The sequence below is a fragment of the Gavialis gangeticus genome, unplaced genomic scaffold (genome assembly GCF_001723915.1).
Source record: "Gavialis gangeticus isolate Ggan-Ray unplaced genomic scaffold, GavGan_comp1, whole genome shotgun sequence".
NCBI classification, from domain to species: Eukaryota; Metazoa; Chordata; order Crocodylia; family Gavialidae; genus Gavialis; species Gavialis gangeticus.
In genome coordinates this window covers 22057224-22068621 of record NW_017728997.1, presented here as the reverse complement: position 1 = coordinate 22068621, position 11398 = coordinate 22057224, and positions in this window count along the sequence as shown.

The following is an 11398-nucleotide window of genomic DNA, read 5'->3' as shown; positions in this document are numbered from 1 at the left end:
GAGGGGAAGGGAGGGAACGGAAGGGAGGCAGGTGGGGCCACTGACACCACTACTGCAGAGGGAAAGACCAGGCCCCCCCTGCCCCCTCAAGATCAGGGCCCTAGGCTTGTGGCTGGGTTGCCTATGCATTAATCCAGCCCTGACCAGCCTCCTTTAACCAACCCCACCTACTAGTAATATTACATGAAGGATGAACTTGCCCATATCTTGTGTAAAGCACTATGTCTGTATCTCTATACATAATGATGGCCATAACCCATCTAACCACCTCTCCATCTCAACATTTGAACCAAGCCTAGATCCGGTTTTGAATGATTCTGACTTTTCTCATGGAACTGTGGGTCCAAGCAGCCCTGAACTTCCAGGTGTGTGAAATTCAGATCTCAGAAGCCATCTCTAACAGAAAGTAACTCCACATTATTTCTCATACCAAATCCCATTGCTGGTCTGCATGGAAATGACTGCGCTGTCCAGGACTTCCAAACCTATTTCTGCTATGCAGTTCTCCTCTCTGCAACCTTTCCTTTCATATCACAGGTGTCACCTTTCCTTCCTAACCAGTCTTGTTCAATTGCACTAATCGTCTGTGAAAACATGGATGATGCTTTTGTTGACCGCTTTGTGTTTTCCAAGATCTGCCCAGGGTTGTTAAAAATAGCTCTGGCTCTCATTCCCAGACCTGCCACCTACCAACAATCCCAGCTCCACTGAGCACAGAAAGAGCGGTTGCAATACAGCAGTGACAGTGTATTTCTCCTGTGAAGCGGATGCCTTAGCCTGGCTTCCTCATAAAACACTGGCTTGGCAGTGCCTTCACTAGGATGTGCCCATGCGAGGAAGCGGAGCAGCTCCGTGAGGTCACTTCTGGCTGACTGCTGCTGGTGATGCAGATGCTGCTGTTCTCAGCCCAGAGGCTGACAAAATCCTTTGGCTTGTCTCTTCCTCCTGCCTCCATAATCTGCAATGAGAAAATGCACAGGTGGGGTAATTTTCAAAGCAGGCAAAGAGCAGCTGGGGTATCCGAGGCATGCAGCTTCCAAAAATCAAGGGAGGCTGAGCCCATGTTGCTGAATAACAGCCCCTTTATGGCCAATTCCCCATGTCTCCTGCAGGAAGGATCCTTTGGGGGGGTTACTGCTCCAGGACAGTGTTTGGTGCTTGCTCCAAGGGGCTGCACTGGAGATGGGTCCTATTCGTGTGACTCATTCATGATATGCTGGCAAATCCTGCCTCTCCCTGCAGTGACGGACTTGTCTGCACTGGGGAAACAAGCCACGTGTGCCTACAGTGCTCTGTCTAGGACAGAGAGTGGCAAGATCCTCCAGTGAGTTTTTCTCCTCCCAGTGATATTTTTCTCTATGCTTAAGTCTCTCTCCCCACCCTTGTGACATTATCTCAGTCCTTTATGAGCCTTACTCTCATAATTTAACTCCTAGTTTCATTTTCCATTCTTTATGTGGCCCCTGCAAAGACTTCACAGCCAGCTCTGCTCAAGTGGATAGACTGTCTACAGAGCCCAGCAAATCTCGCCACCATTGGTCACACTGGGCCAGGAAGCAGTGTCACTCCCTGAGTGATGGAGGACCTCATTCCCAGCAGTCTCTTTAAGGGAAGAAGGCAACTGTGTTTGGCCCTCACACTCCTATCCCTTGATATCCACTGGAGAGTATGTGCTTGCTTTTAGAGCACCCCAAACTACCTCCTAGCTAGCCCCACATTGCTCTGGACTGGTGTTATGACTATGTAAGTCATATCTTTGACTGCAGATGGGCTTCAGAGAGCCCAGCTTTGTGAATCCTCTCATAACACAGCCAACTGGGATCCCTTCCCTATGGCCTGTGATGACTGCAGGGGACCACCTTGCCTTCCCTCAGCCCCAGTCTGAAGGCAACTCCTAGATTGTAGTATGGAACAAAATTCCCTTCTCCAAAGTGGTGGTCTTTTGACCCTTCTCAGTCCCCCTCAGTGTTTCATCTTTAGCTTGTCTCCTGACTCTTTCAGGACCCTTAACACTTGTCTAACTACCCATGGACTTTCTTGAACCTGAATAAATCACAGCCCGGCCTTAGATAAGCAATGACTCCCACATAATTTCCATGTTTGGTCTCAGTTACGGAGCTGCCAGGCCGGGTATCCCCTTCGGAGCCTTCTTGCTTTCCCTTCCAAACCAATTATGAAGGCACTAGGCTCCCCTGGGTGTGCTATTATTATTTGCTTTCAGTCTTTACCTCCTTTATATGCTTGCCAATGTCTTCAGACAGATCCTTGTGTCTCCAGCAGCTCTGGCTCTAGGCCACGCTGCAGCCTGGCTCTGGCAAAACATACTGTAAAGTGGCTTTTTATCCACTCACATGGATTACAATTCACAGCCCCCCTCAGTCATTGCAAATAGTGGTGATACCAGCAGGATACTTTGTGCATGCATGTGGAGATGAGGCAGTTCTGTAGCCTGTGCATTGTCACCAGCACCACTGCCTTGGTTAGCTGACTCTTCCTTTTGACTCTGCCTCCTGTTCCTCCTCTGGCTTTCTAGTCTCAGGCAGACCTCCCTGCCTTCACAGCATCATAGAAAATGAGGTTTGGAAGGGTCCTCAGGAGGTCACATGTAGTCCAACCCCATGCTCAAAGCAAGACCATCCTCAACTAGATCATCGTAGCCAAGGCTTTGTCTAGCCATGTCTTAAAAACCTCCAAGGATGGAGCTTCCACAACCTCCCTGGGTAACCTGCTCCACTGTTTTAGTACCCTCCTGGTGAGAGAGGGGTTTTTTCCTAATATCCAACCTAAACTTTCCTTGCTGCATCTTTAAACCATTGCTCTTTGTTCTGTCATCTGCCACCCCTGAGCTGTTCTCCAGCTCCATCCTCTTTGGAACCCCCCTTCAGGTAGTTGAGGGCTGCTGTTAAATCCCACCTCAGTCTTCTCTTCTCTAAAAGAAACAAGCCGAGGTTCCTTAGCCTCTTCTCAGAACTCATTTGTGCTCCAGCCCTCAAACTATTTTCATTCCCTCCACTGGACTCTCTCCATTTGTAAACATACTTTCTGTAGTGGGGCACCCAAAACTGGACACACAACTCCAGATGTGGCCTCACTAGTGGCAAATAGAGGGGAAAAACCATTTCCCGTGATCTGCTGGAAACAATCCTACTAATGTAGCCCAAGATGCCATTAGCCTTCTTTGCAACAAGGGCACACTGTTGGCTCATATCCAGCTTATTGTCCACTGTAACCCCCAGGTCTTTTTCTGAAGGACTGCTGCTTAGCCAGTCGGTCCTCAGCCTGTACCAGTGCATGGGATTGTTCTGTCCTAAGGGCAGGACTTTGCACTTGTCCTTACTGAACCTCATGAAATTTCTTTTGGTCCAATCCTCCAATTTGTTGAGAGCTTTCTGAATCCTAGCCCTAACCTTTAGCATATCTACTACTCTCCCTAGCTTGGTGTCATCTGGAAACTTGCTGATGGATGCACCCTATTCCATCTTCCAGATTGTTGATGAAGATATTGAATAAAACCAGCCCCAGGACAAAACCCTGCAGCACTCCACTTGATGCTGGCTGCCAACTAGACACCAAGCCACTGAATACTACCGTTTGAGCCAGATGATGCAGTCAGTTGTCTATCCACCTTATAGTCCATTCATCCAACCTGTACTTCCTTAGCTTGTTTGCGAGACTATTGTGAGAAACTGTGTGAAAAGCCTTGCTAAAGTCAAGGTATATCATGTCCACTGCTCTGCTATGATGATAGCCAGTCCTCTCATCATAGAAGACAATCAGTTTGGTCAGGCCTGACTTGCCCTTGGTGAATCCATTGATACCATTCCTAATCACCTTTTCCTCCAAGTGCTTAGAAATGAATTTCTTGAGGACTTGCTCCATGATTTTTCCAGGGACTGAGGTGAGGCTGACCAGTCTGTGAGGCTACACAGTCTGTAGTTCCCCAGACCCTTGTCCTTCCCTTTCTTAAAGATGGGTACTACATTTACTCTTTTCTAATCATCTGGGACCTCTCCCAATCACCATGAGTTTTCAAAGATAATGTCCAGTGGTTCTGCAATTACATCAGCCAACTCCCTCAGGACCCTTGAGTGCATTGAGTCCAGCCAGACCCATGGACTTATATACATCCAACTTTTATAAATAATCCCTAACCTGTTATTTCACCACTGTTGGCTGCTCATCTTCTCCCTAAACTGTGCAGCCAGGTACAGCGGTCTGGTAGCTGACCTTGCCTGGTAGCTTCCTTTTCATCCTTGAACACTATTGCACTTATAAATGCTTTTAAAAAAAAAGCCTCTCAGCTAGGGAATAGCAAGTGTTGATGTTTTTGTAGGACAGTTTCCTGTTGGAAGAGAAATAAGTTGCATTCAGTCTAGACATGTTCTTAGTATGATGAGTTTTATTGTTACTCTTCACATCAGTCCTGGAACAGAAGTGGTCATGAACAGCATGCCGAAAGCCTCCTCTTTTAGATTGATCAGCCCAAACACAAGCCAGTTTGAAGGAAAAATTTCACCTGAAGAACAGATAGTGATTGGAGAGTTCAAGGCAGAGAGTGAGCTCTTATGCTACCTGGTACTGAAAATCTAACAGCAGTATAATATTTCTTCTAAGGCTAAACATTTGCTCGCAAATTTGTTCACAAATGTTAAGAAAAACAATCAGCAAGACTTAAATGTAACAGCACCATCTGCTGACTCACTCCAAATAATCATCTAAATGTACATATAGGAGGGCATGCAGAGGTAAAGATTTCAATATATCATCATAGGATCCAAATGTAGTACTTGCAGGGCACATGTAGGCTTAAAACCAAAGAGCCAGGAACTTTGTGACAATCTGGAGTGAATAGCATCATCTTTCACTGATGTGAGTATTGACGTCAGTGAATGCACTGACATTTATGTCAGCTGAGGGTTCTGCCTCCAGCAAAAAAATAACTCTCTGCAGCATCTTGGCCAGGTGACTAGAAACTAAAAAGAAGTATCACATGCGCGTTAAAAATAGGAGAGAGATTTAATGAATGTGCAATGCAGTTGAAGCAGGCTACTTTGTGGTGATATTGTTTTATGTTAAATTCTATTTGTGGTGCTTCTTGGTTCTGATTAAACCACAGCTTTCTATACTGACGGTGCAGACCTGCAGTGCAGAAGATGTCTTGGGGAGGTAGGGATTGGAGGAGGCAGCATGTGAATAGAGGACAGCAAGAGCTGTTGAGTATAGGGGGCAGCTGGAAGTGAGAAGCGAGCATGTTTGCCACATGTTCTGCTAAAATGATCTGCAATGGAACAGCCTATGGTACTGGCACTTTAATTGACACCCTTAGGTTTCAGAGTAGACTGGCCATTTTTATAAGCAAGGCAGTTAACCCCTCTCAGGTCTACCATGTCCAGCTCCCTTCACATTAAGGAGATAACATCACTTTGATTCAGGATGGATTGTCTTGACAAAGCTACCTCTACAACCCATGAGGGCTAGAAACTTCACCCTAGTCTCCTCCTCCAGGTTACAAAGTGTCCCTACTGGTATGAAGGGGAATTGCACATATTCTGGGACAATTCTTCAGTGAGCAGTGGATTCTGCAGCAAATTTTGCAGCTGCAGAATCGCTTACTGCACAAGGCTTCTCGTCTGCCATGAGGAAAGGTGGCCCAGGAGCTGTGTTGCTCAGTTGGCCTCTCTTCAAGCTATTTCTTCTTCTGCTCTGATTTCAACTGCCTAATAGTTCTCATTCTCCTAAGGGGCATGAAACTGAGCTCTCACCTGCTCTGGTAAGATTGCATCAAGTTCATTTTCCTCTGCCTCTCACTTGTGGGTAACAATTCAGACCAGTTGCATGAAGGAATCTAACCCATCCAGTGCTTTGTGAGATTGAGCTGGTATCCAAAATACAAACGAGATATCCCTGCTCTTGCATTTATTTCCATGACACACTCCTCACTGCAAGTCTGTTAAGAGAGGAAGAGAATGGCAGGAGCAGACCGCTGAAGTGTTGATGCCCGTCAGATGCACTTTGCTTAGTGAAACATTCACTTTACAGTCATTAAGTGCACTCCTGTTTCCCATTTTAGGGAGGCATCACATCCTGTTCATGAAGTGGTGGCAGTTCATTTGCATGAAGTGGTGGGCTTTGCTCCACTGCACTTTTGTCAAGTGTGGAGTGGGAAAACTGTTCTGTTGGAAAACCTTTGACCAGCTCTTACAGATTAGTATGGAGCTGCCTGCAGTAGACATTGTAATCAATACCTTTCCCTGTGTTAACTCTGGTTAACCACAGTAAAGCCCCCAGTGAGGTTCTCCACTCAATAGGACTGCATTGCAGTAGCCATGAGAAATGACAAGCTTGTACCACTAGATGGGGGACTAGGAGGATGGAGGGCCATGACTTCCTAGATAACTGTAGACAGAAGAGAGTGTCATAACCTACTTCCTACACCAGATAGGAAGCGGGTTTCTCAGAGCATCCTACAGATAGCAAAATTGGTTGACAAAAAGAAGACAAACTCTAGTAGTGAATGAAGCTCTTGCAACCCAATGCCTTTCATTTGTAATGAATACTGCACACACCTTAATGCCATTTTGATTGAGGGTGTTTATATTTTCGCAGTTGAGATTGTCGTCTTTCTGCCTAGGAAACCATAATGGCACTGTTGGAGTGGTTGCTTTGATTTTCATTGCTTGCCTGGTTCATTACCAACAGGGTAATGACTGGCAGTGGACCAATCAGATCTCCAATATCACTATGTCAGTTTTATAATTAATACTACTGCAAACTAAGCTTATTGTGATTTAATTAGTAATGCTGTAATAATGCTACCGCCTGGGCTTAGGGTTACTAATTTAAATAAATAGCTACGTTAATGTTTTCAAGCACCAAGTATTAATTGCATCAGTCTCAGCACTAGATTATGGTTGGCTAATGGCAGCAGTAAAACTCCACAGTTCTTGGTGTATGTGAAAAAAATTGTTTTTGATCTCCTGCCTGTTGTTTTTAAATAGGCAAGAGGCAGCCATGGACAGGGCTGGAGGGATTTGGATAATATGGGCCAGGGAGCAGTATTTGAGATTCAAATCCCTTTTTGCTTGGATCTGTTGTTTTTCTTTTTCTCCCCCTTCCCTCCTCCTCCTTAAATATATAAATAAATCCAAGCTGCTTGCATCGACAGTTCCAATTTGCCACAATTGGAAGTTGCACACATGAGAGCTCCCCATGCAGCCAGCTCACATTTTATTTTCAAATCTAGAATTAAAAAATAGAAAAGGGGGAAAAAATAAATAAAAAAGGTCCATGGGAGCACAAGAGGGATTTGCATACATCAAGGCTCTACGCAAGCCAGAGCTTAAGTTCTTTCTCTGGGCTTGGATAAATGACAATAGGGAAAAAAAAGAAAAGAAACCCACAACAAAAAGTCCTTGCCCTTTTCTGCACCAGTGGAGTCCCTTGTCCTTGTTTACCTTGAGACAAGGATAAGGTAGGGGGCATGTGTCCCTAGTCAGAATACCTAAAAAAATATGTGGGACAGAAGAGAACAGCTGGGGTTGATACTCAGAGATGTAGATTCTCATTCTGCTGTCTATTAGGTTGTGGAAGGAATGATAAATTCACAGACATAAATGCAAGAAGACCTGGAATCAGATTAAAATCTGAATCTTAAACCCAGAAGGTATCTAATTTGATATAATTTACCGCTGTTTCCAGTCCTCCCAGAATGCTTCTTTAGACTCTATTCAGCCCCTCGTACACACTTATTTAGATTTTCCTTCTTAGGTTATATCTACACAAGTACAATGTAGCCTACCTGAGCTAATTTTCAACAAGCTACCTCAGGTACTAGAAGCAGCGTGGCTATAGCAGGACAGAGCTCAGTATGGCCTAATTTACCCTCTTGAGCATTTGACATACTGTAACTCCGCCATGGACCTACCATACTTAGACTGGTGCTTATTTGTCCAACACACATCCCTGTGTTGAAAGTGAACTTTCTGATTGAGTCCAAGTTGTTCTGACTTGGATTAAAGACAGAAGAAAGAAAAGCAACTTTAAGGAAAATATGTAGGTTGGAGTAGGCCACAATCTACTTCAACTTGAGCCTCTCCTTTGGCTTCTCTGGTGGAAGGGAAATGGGCAGAGACTTTCTAGCAGGTCATTTCCATCTCCTGTTTCTAACACCAAATGCTATAAAGTGACAAACTCACAAGAGTCTGACAGGACTGACTTTTGGTAAGACGACACACTAGAATTACATCAGCTCTGTAACAGCGACATATATCCCTAGGTTTTTTTAACTAGTGGGTGACTCAGATCATTTGGACAATAACCAGGAAGCAATGCAAGTAACTCCTGTGGAAATAAAGTTGACAGTGCACCAAAGTATGTGCATAATATCTTTATTATCTTCTGATGCTTCTGGGCTTTTCTGTTTTAATTTCCAGAACTCTTTCCTCACCCCTTTTCCTGCACCACCAATGGAGGAGAAAGTCTGCATGTGAAACCTTCAAAGTCCCCCCTACCACCTTTAAAAAGAACAACATGGCAATCTTCCATTGTAGGGCAACTACTGGTGCCAGTGGGGTGCAACTACCTTAATGGGCCTCTACCAGTTAACAACCCTCATCTCCTCAATCTCCCCCCACTTTGATTCTTGCACCTGGGATCAGTGGTCACCTTGTCTCAGGCTTCTCTGTCTGTTAGTTAGACTCCAGAAACACAAAGAAAGCAGCTGACTCTCCTGGCCTGATCTAGCGCGGGGGATGGGGAGTCAGCCCAGTTGAGCTGACTCCCTGCCTGCAGCCTGATCTAGCACCAGGGATGGGAAGTCAGCCCAGCTGGACTGACTTCCCATCTCCAGCACTATGGTTGAAATGTTTTGACTTTTAAAATATTTCGATTAGCCTCATTTTGTTTTGAAGATGTTTCAAATCCCTTTGTTTCATTTCAATTTTGCTGTTTCAACCTTGAAATGAGTCAAAACAGTGTCAAAATGAAATGGGTGGCGAAATTTCACACAGCCCTAGTTTACAGTAAGCCTAGTTCCTATTGGCTCCTGAGTTGGTGATGCTTTTGGAAATCAAAATGTATATCCTTGAGTTACCAGCTGATTAACGGAGCTATCTGAGGGCCAAAAATACCAACCTGAGGGACATTATGAGAAGAGTTCAGTCTGGTTTTGAAGATCTCTTATACCCAACAGGGCCTCATTGCGCATGTGCAATATTGGTGCCTTTACGCTATCCTGTTTCAAAGGATAGCAAACAGCCTCTTAAAGACATAAATGAGGGGTTCATTCAGAACATGAAAATAGCAATCCTTGCACTTTGTAGCCAATTTATTGGACCCACTGCCACTGATTATAGTCTCGTGCTATGGATGAACTTAAAAAAAAAAAAAAGCACTGGTCAACTGTATAACCACCAGTATAATTTGTGTAGTTAAGATACTCAGACCAAATAGCTCTTCTTCAGGGCATGAATTGTCCACCTGAGAAGTCAGAAAGAAAATCCTCACCCCATGTTGATTGTTGCATTATTAACCAGGTATCATTCTCAGGGGAGTTTCACTTTCTTCTCAAGACTTGGACATTGACCACTTCAGGGTATTAGCTCAGTAGTCTACTTCTGCTCTGAAAGCACTAGGTTCTCATGGGTCTTGCTTTTAACTTCCCCAGGACATCTTGAGACAACCACATCCTTGGCATACACTGGCTGGACAGAACTTAAAGACTAAGTTCCCTAAATCATACATGTGGGCGCATCTCCTCCATGTGTAACCATGGTGACATTGTTACTGCACTGTAATTTAGTACTTCCTTTTGGTACCTTTTGGAAGTACTAAATCACAGTGCAGTAACAGCCCGTACTATGCCATATGCACAGCACATGGTTATTTTTATCAGTACTTTCCCATAGCAGTGCACTATACCAGGGGAGCGTGTCGCTATGGCAAAGTAGTTCCTGGTCAAGTGTAGATGTCTGCAGATGCTACATTGCTGTAGCGCATTGCTATGGTGACATAGCATCATGTATAGATGTGCCCACAGTGTTCTCCCTCAAAGTCATAGCTCTGCATCATTACTGAAGTTATATGAGGAGGTTATCCATCTTTCCTGAGACTGTGTTAGGGAAAGGGGAAGTATAATGCCTCCTAAATAGAATTGTTTAAGGGTATAATCTTCCTCTGCTATTTCCTTTTTTTAAAATCACATTTAAAAACAAAACCAAATAAAGACCCATTTTATCCATTATTACACTGCTCAGTGGCCCACCCACTAGCACACAAAATTAGCTCTAAGAACTTGCTGGCAGCTTACCCAAAATACAGGATTTCAGGATGAAGTGTTCATCAGCTGGGATCAATCACACTTTACTTTCTTCTTTAAAAGAAGGGACAGAGATTCCATTAAATCTTGAAATGGGCAGACAAGCAAAATCTACAGCAGATGCAGCTGCTAAGTAATCTGAGTCACTGAAGTGAATTGTGCTTCCAAGCTATATTCCAGCTACTACTGTACTTTATGAAACATAGACCTTGGCACATATTAGTCTGCTAAAGGCTGGTGTCTAGAGTCTGAGCTAGAAATCTAACTTATTATATCTCTTAGGTATATAGCTCCATTACTATTTCCAAGTCCAGAGCTTAGCTATACACCCATAGCATCTATATATACAAACAGTTAAAAAAAATCATTTATGCTGTCATTTAATTAAGTCTTGAGCCTCTTTTCCTCTTCTACAGTTGATCAGTAACGTTATCTCCACTTAAAAGTAAGATAAACTGAGGCACAGAGTTAGTAGCAGATTCAAGAGCTGGAGTCTGCTTGTCAGTGTTGATTTGCATGATGATATATCAGATTCCTTCATTTTTTTGTGGCACAGTCTTTGCCGAATTATGTCCAGCTGGTGAATTGGACTGTAGTCAGCTCAGCTAAAATGGAGTTAGAATCTTTCAGAAATCTATCACAGTCTGACAAGTGGATTTATCTTCCCAATTGTTTACACAGATGCCTGTGAAATCCACAAGGGGAGCTGAACGAATAGCCTCATCTAGCAGGGTCTGTGGAAATCTTGTCTTTGGTGCTGCCCACTCACAGTCCACTCTATTACGAAATTTACTCAAATCTAAGATGACCCTGAAATTAAGAGGACCCCCAATAATTAGATTCTAGACATGGGAAATTTTGTACATTTATTACAATTTTCCATGTCCAGAATCTAATTATTGGAGGGTCATCTTTAATTCAACCCTCCCACCACTTCATGGGGCAGGCAGTGGGGAGGCAGGTGGTATGGAGAGGTCAAGAAGCTTTCCCCCTTCTTGTACCTGCCTCCCTGCCACCTTGGTTCCCCACTTCTCCCCTGTAGGAGGCTGAGGCAATCCGCTCAGTGTCTGATGCCTTCTGGGA